The 5,990-nt window shown below is 59.1% G+C and overlaps 1 long non-coding RNA gene across 2 annotated transcripts; it reads right to left on the reverse strand.

Moving 5' to 3' along the window:
• Positions 1-1,008: 1,008 nt before the first annotated feature.
• On the reverse strand, positions 1,009-5,552 carry LOC129527409 (uncharacterized). 2 transcript variants are annotated; one of them, XR_008672368.2, is made up of 3 exons: positions 5,279-5,552; positions 3,269-3,493; positions 1,009-3,005 (listed from the first exon to the last, which is right to left on the reverse strand). It is a non-coding gene; the product is annotated as an uncharacterized lncRNA (long non-coding RNA). The 2 variants fall into 2 exon arrangements; XR_008672369.2 differs by having other exon boundaries at positions 1,009-2,695; positions 5,183-5,552.
• Between the last annotated feature and the right edge of the window lie 438 nt (positions 5,553-5,990).

Below are 5,990 nucleotides of genomic sequence, written 5' to 3' on the forward strand. Positions count from 1 at the left end.
TCTCCAGGGCCACGGCAGCTGGGGGCCCTTCCAGCCTCCAAACTTAGGGGTTCCCTGGGACCCCAGAATCCCTATGAGCCCCAGGATCTCCCAACCTGACAGCCACCCCCAGGCACCGCGCTCTTTCTCCTCCCAAGATGCCTCTCCTCTGCGTCTCACCCCCACCTGCACTCACACCAATGTCCCAGGGTCTCCACACACCGTGGCCCCCAGGCGGCCTCCCCAGACTCCAGGCGCTGATCCCTCCCTCCAGGGAGAGACCCCTGACCCTGGGGTGGGGGGCTCCAGGCTCCGCCGAAGACCCTCCTGGACATCCGAGCAGCAGAGCTGATGTCTTACTCCTAGAACAGAAGCCCATCAGGACATTTACAGATTTACATATTTTTTCTGTAAATCTAAAACTGTTTTAGAATAAAAAGTCACTTTTTTTTTGTTTTTCTGTTTTTCTGTTTCGAGACGGAGTCTCACTCTGTCACCCAGGCTGGAGTGCAGTGGTAAGATCTTGGCTCACTGAAACCTCCGCCTCCCGGGTTCACGTGATTTTCCTGCCTCAGCCTCCTGAGTGGCTGGGATTACAGGCGCACACCACCACGCCCTGCTAGTTTTTTTTTTTTTTTTGTATTTTAGTAGAGACAGGGTTTTACCATATTGGTCAGGCTGGTCTCACACTCCTGACCTCAAATGATCCTCCCACCTCGGCCTCCCAAAGTGCTGGGATGACAGGCGCGAGCCACCGTGCCCGGCCAAAAAGTCGCTTTAAAAAGCATTTGGCTGAATGAGGGAGCGAGTGTTTCCACAATACAACACGATGTCAGGCTCAGCCTAAGGCCTTGGACTGAGCAGGTTTCGGTGAGCTCTGGGCCCCTGGCCACGGTTGCATCTCCAGCCGTCAGTCCTAAGCCTCGCTCTGGGGACTGTCTAGAGTGGCAGGTGCTGGTCGGTGCACACACGTGTCCCTAGTGTTTGCTGCTGGGAGGACGCCGCTCTCACAAATTTTGAGAAATTGGCTGGGTTTAGGAGAGTGGAGAGGCTTTACTCTTTTACAAAACTGCTTGATTTTTGACGTTCTTCTCAATCATGCTCAGCGGCTCCCTGTTGACTAGGATATAGAGCTAAATGCCGTCATTTCTTTTCTCCATGATCAAATCTCAAACCCATCTGTACTGGCCCCAGAGATATCAGATCCTAATCCCTGGGACCTGTGAATGCTACTTTACACGGAAAAAAAGGGTCTCTGCAGATGTGATTGAACTGAGGATCTTGAGATGGAAAGGTTGTTCTGAACCATGGTGGGGCAGTGTCTGATGGCATCAGGAGGTCCCGATAAGAGGGAACAGAAAGACGTTTAAGACACGGAGAAAAGGAGGAGGCTGCGTGGCCACGGACGCAGACACTGGTGTGATGCAGCCATGACCAAAACGCCTGCAGCCCCAGGAAGACAGAAACACGGCGGGGAGGATCAAGTGAAAACGGGGAGCCTGGGCCAGCATCTGGGGGTCTTGGTGCCTGACGGGGGCTTCCTGGTTCTGACAGCTGGGATGGGGTCCGGAGAGGCTCGAGCACACTGCGACTACCCCAGGAGGCAATCAGCGATCTCACGCATGGTGGGCGGGACACAGGTGGGCCCTTCTGGGGCCTCAGCTGCCGATGCGGGTGGGAGAGGAAAGAGCCCACATTTGAGGGAGGCAAAGTGTGCAGAGAGAAACACTTCGAGGTTCCTTTTCCTTGTGAGAAAAGCCCTGGGTGCCACCACCCCTCACACAGCACCACCTGCCCCTCCCTGTGGCAGAGGCTGTCCCCATTCCATTTTGGGCTGGGGAAGGCTTGTGGTCCAAGGCTAAGGGGTAAGTACATGTGCCCCAGCCCTGGAATGCACAGTAGGTCATGCCCCCCGCTGAGGAATTGCCAGAGGCGGGGGACTTGTCTGATGTCACACCTGGCCTCACCCAGTTCTGCTGACGGATGGGCAGCCACAGGACCCCAAGTCCTGAAGCTTTGGGAAGTATGAGCCTGTCCTCTAGAAGGGCAGGTCCTGGCCCTTGTAAAGAGCTCATTTTGGTGGATTGAGAACCTGGAGAAGTGAAATTAATGAGCTGAAAGTGACACCTGCCTTTGACACAGAAAGTCCACCAGCCGCTCCTCCCCCAGCCCTACCACAAGGCAAGTTCTTGGCCCTGTGCAGGTCTGTCTCGGGTGGGGGCTGCCTCGGTTAACTCCCCTTCCCGTGGCTGTGGGGAGAGGCAGGGAGCAGCTGTAGAAACCAAGAATTCCGTCTGGATCTTCAGGGTGAAAGCTCTTTGCTGACTGTTCCCTGCTGGTGGCACAGAGGGCTTCTGTGGATGAGGACTCGGAGGCCCCCTCTCTGAGCCCAGGGAAGGCCTCACACCCCAGTGAACCACAGAACAGGGGCCACGGCGCTGCACTGGCTGAAGCTCCGGCCTCCTCTCCCTCCCACCATCTGTGCGGGACGGCCGGCTCATCCCAAACCAACTTCCTGGAGCTTTCCGAGGCCGATCTGCGAGTGACAACCAGGTGAGCTGCAGGCTGCACCGACGTTTCCACCTCACTCAGCCTTCTGGATTGTAGAGACTATGTCTGCACTCAGCATTAGTGAAGGAATTGGATTCTTGGGATTGGGGGAATCGGAGGGAAGAGGCCTTTTCCATCCCGGTGGTAGCAGAAGTGGAAATCTGTGCTGGAAATAAAACACTCTGAAATAACAGAAGAACTGGACATACTCCAGAGGGTTTTAAAGAAACCATCCCAGAGCGAGAAGGCAGCCTGGCTGCTCAAAGAGTCGAGGGGTGGGGCGTTTGAACTGCAGTTCAGTGACTGGAGAGGGGCCATTTGGGGCAGTGGCTTCCAAACCAAGTGGCTGGGCTTTGGTGGATGGGGAGCAGTCCATCATAAGCTACAGTTTGCAGGTCATGGATGGCTGCAAATTTCCTCCACGGCCGGAGGAAGATGGGCCCTTCCATGGGACTGTCTAGGGCTCCGGGGCAGCTCTGGAAAAGACAGCCATGAACTTGGCCATGGGCAGGAGCCTGCAGAGTCCCAGCAGAGACCCCACCACCTGGGGGGCAGAGGCTCCCTATTGGGGTCCCCTCCTGGGGTCCTGGATCCCCACAGACCAAGCACAGGCCGACAATTTCCCTGCCCTCATGCATCTCGGAAGGCTTGGTGCTGGGCAGGGCCAGGGATGCTTCAGTGAGTTCTAAACATTCTCAGTGGATCAAAGATTCTCATAAACAGAGGCCTAAGTGCTTACATGGAAATTCCCAGTGGTTTATCTTGGGAATTAGTTAAGTGCAATAAAACAGGCTTCTGGCAGATCTGCGTCCTGTGGTGGCGTGACCCCCACACAGCCTCCTACGGACGAGCTCTGACCCGCTTGAGTGGGGCTGGGCTCCCTCTCAGTGGAGGAGCATGTTTCATTAGCGACAGCTGGGGATCATTCGCAGAAATGCAGGCATGGCCGCCGGGAGAAGCAGACCTGTGAAAATCCGGACTTTGAAAATGGAAGTAAAAAACAAGCTCTGTATGAGAACTAGGAGTCTCCAGGGATTCGTGTCTGAGTTCCTCTCTGCGAAGGAGCTTGCTGGCACTGGTCTGTCCAACCCCGGGGTTTACGGAGACTCAGGTTCCCGGACGATACTGAGTCTCCACAGCGTCCGGCGAAATGCCTCCCCCACCCCACCCAGTTGTTTGGCCTGTGGGGTAGAAAACGAACTGGGGGACTGGGATTCACTGGTGTACTCAACAGATGCATATGAGGCCCCTGTCGCAGGCTGGGCTCTGCCAGGCCGCTGTAGTACGCCGAGGTGAGTCCTCTGTGAATCGGGAATGCCCGCTCCCTGTGTCTGCCCAGAACGCTGCACTTGTTCTGGGCCGCTCGCGGGAAGAGGTCACCCAGCAGGGAGATGTTCTGTGCCAATGTGTGCGGGGCCCCAAGGAGACAGAGGGAGGGGCAGGCGTGTGGGCCATGGTGGGGTTGGTTGGCTGAGGGCATGGGGTGCCCATGTAGGCAAGTCCCTGGGACCTCCTGAGGAGGGTGGATTGGGACTTTGCTGAGAGGCTCAGAAGGGGTCAAGGGTGCAGTGGGCAGCTCAAGCCTCCCTTTTCCGGGGGGTCCAGAGTCGCCAGAGGACCCGTAGCCCCTTGCAGCAGCAGCAGTGACAGATGGACAGACTTGCCTGTGGGAAGGGCTCTGCAGACACCGTCTCTCCCATCCCAGAGGTGCCTGTGAGGCAGAGGAGGAGAGGAGGCCTGCTGAGAACAAACCCTGGGTCCCCCACCTCTGAGACTGATGCGCCGGGCAGAGGCCGCCTTCCTGCCTCCTTGCTGGGGCATCTTCCCCTTCCTGCTGACCTGCATGGCCATGAGACCCCGGGCTGGGCTGACCAGAGCCCTGGAACAAGCTCACAGAAAGTGCTTCTCCACTTCCCAGGGAGCCTCCTGCCCACACCAGCCTCCCTGTGGCAGGCCCAGTGTCCACCACGTGCACTCATGGAGCTCGGCCCCTGGGATACTTACTCCCCACCCCCCAGGACCTGCTCCTGGCACCAAGCTGGCCACAGGGTCCACGTCCTCCGCATGTAGCAGGCCTCAGGGACGGCCCTGCCCACAAGGTCACTCTGCTCCTGGGTCCTCAGGCCCCTTTGCTTCCAGGAGGAGCTTCTCCTTCCACCTCCCACACCAAAACCCACAGAGAGGAGCGGATGCCCCGTGGCTCCTGCCCTGCCCTAGGCTGGCCACCCCTCATGCAGCTCAACTCCCATGTATTCCTGGGGCCGGGGCAGGCCAGCCCTGATGCCCACCTTCCTCTCTCCCATGGCCCCCTTTGAGGTGAGCCAGCCCTGTCTCCAAGCCTGGGGTGCTGTAGAGATGCCTCCTCCTGTCTGCTGGCTCCAGGACTGTCCCCTGCTCTGCCCCCGCCCCAGCCTCCCCACTTGTGCATGTTCACAGCCCCATGGCGCCTCCCAATACCTGCTGAGCTCAGCCCTGGCCCCTCATCCCAGCCCCATCTTCCTCCCACATCCTCCTCCCCAGCACCACCGCCTGACCCCTGCATGGCCAGAGGAAACACACCTTTGTCCGGCCTCCCAGCCCAGCCACACCTCAAGCTCAGCACAGGTCCCCGCTCCCCCGAGCCCCTCCCAGTCCGGTCCTGCTCGTCCCACACCTGCTGGGCTTTGGCGCAACCCTAGGCTGCCTGGCCACACGGCCCCCGGCCTTGCACCCTCGCGCCAGGCACAGGCGGTACTTCTCAGATGCTCACTGGGCTGCTTTCCAGTGGGTCTGGGGGCTCCTGAGGGTGACCGTGGCCTCTCCCCCACGTCCTTCCTGTCCTCATCCAGGGAGCGGGCACACAGGGCTGACTGCGGTTCTGTGCTCAGCAAGGGAGACGCCCATTTTCTTCGAGGATTTCCTCTGGCGCTGACCTACTAGATGCGTGGGGTCAAGGGACAGGGGCAGGGCAGAGGAGTTCAGGTTTCGGCAGCTGCCACTCCGCCCTCATCCTGTCAGGGACACCTCGGGCCAAGGCGCTGGCTGGATTTTAGCCAGCAATGGGGAGTCCCGCTCTGCCCTGGCTGCCGCCCACTGTCTCGTGTGAGTGAGTCACCGGCTGCTTCAGCTCCCTCCTCCTCCAGGGGTGACTTCACCCGGTCGGCTCTCACTGACCAAGAAAGGGATCCAAGGAATCAGGGGTGTGGAGGCAGGCCAGGGGTCTTCCTGGGACCCCTCAGGAGGTTCCCCTAGCACCACTCCCAGGCAGAACAGCCCAGCCTCACCCCAAGGGCTGCGGGAGGTGCTGCTAGAAAATCACTTGGGGCTTCCTTTTGGCCTCCCAGTGAGTCATGAGGGCTGCGGCACAGAGGGGCAGGGGGACATCCAGGAGGGCTGGGTGCTCCTGCTGCTGTCCTGGGAGGGGGCACAGCAGTGTCCAGCGGGGCCGGGTGCATCCAGTAAAGGAGTGCGTGCAGCATGTG

This window comes from Gorilla gorilla, chromosome 18, assembly GCF_029281585.2.
Source record: "Gorilla gorilla gorilla isolate KB3781 chromosome 18, NHGRI_mGorGor1-v2.1_pri, whole genome shotgun sequence".
Classification (NCBI taxonomy): Eukaryota; Metazoa; Chordata; class Mammalia; order Primates; family Hominidae; genus Gorilla; species Gorilla gorilla.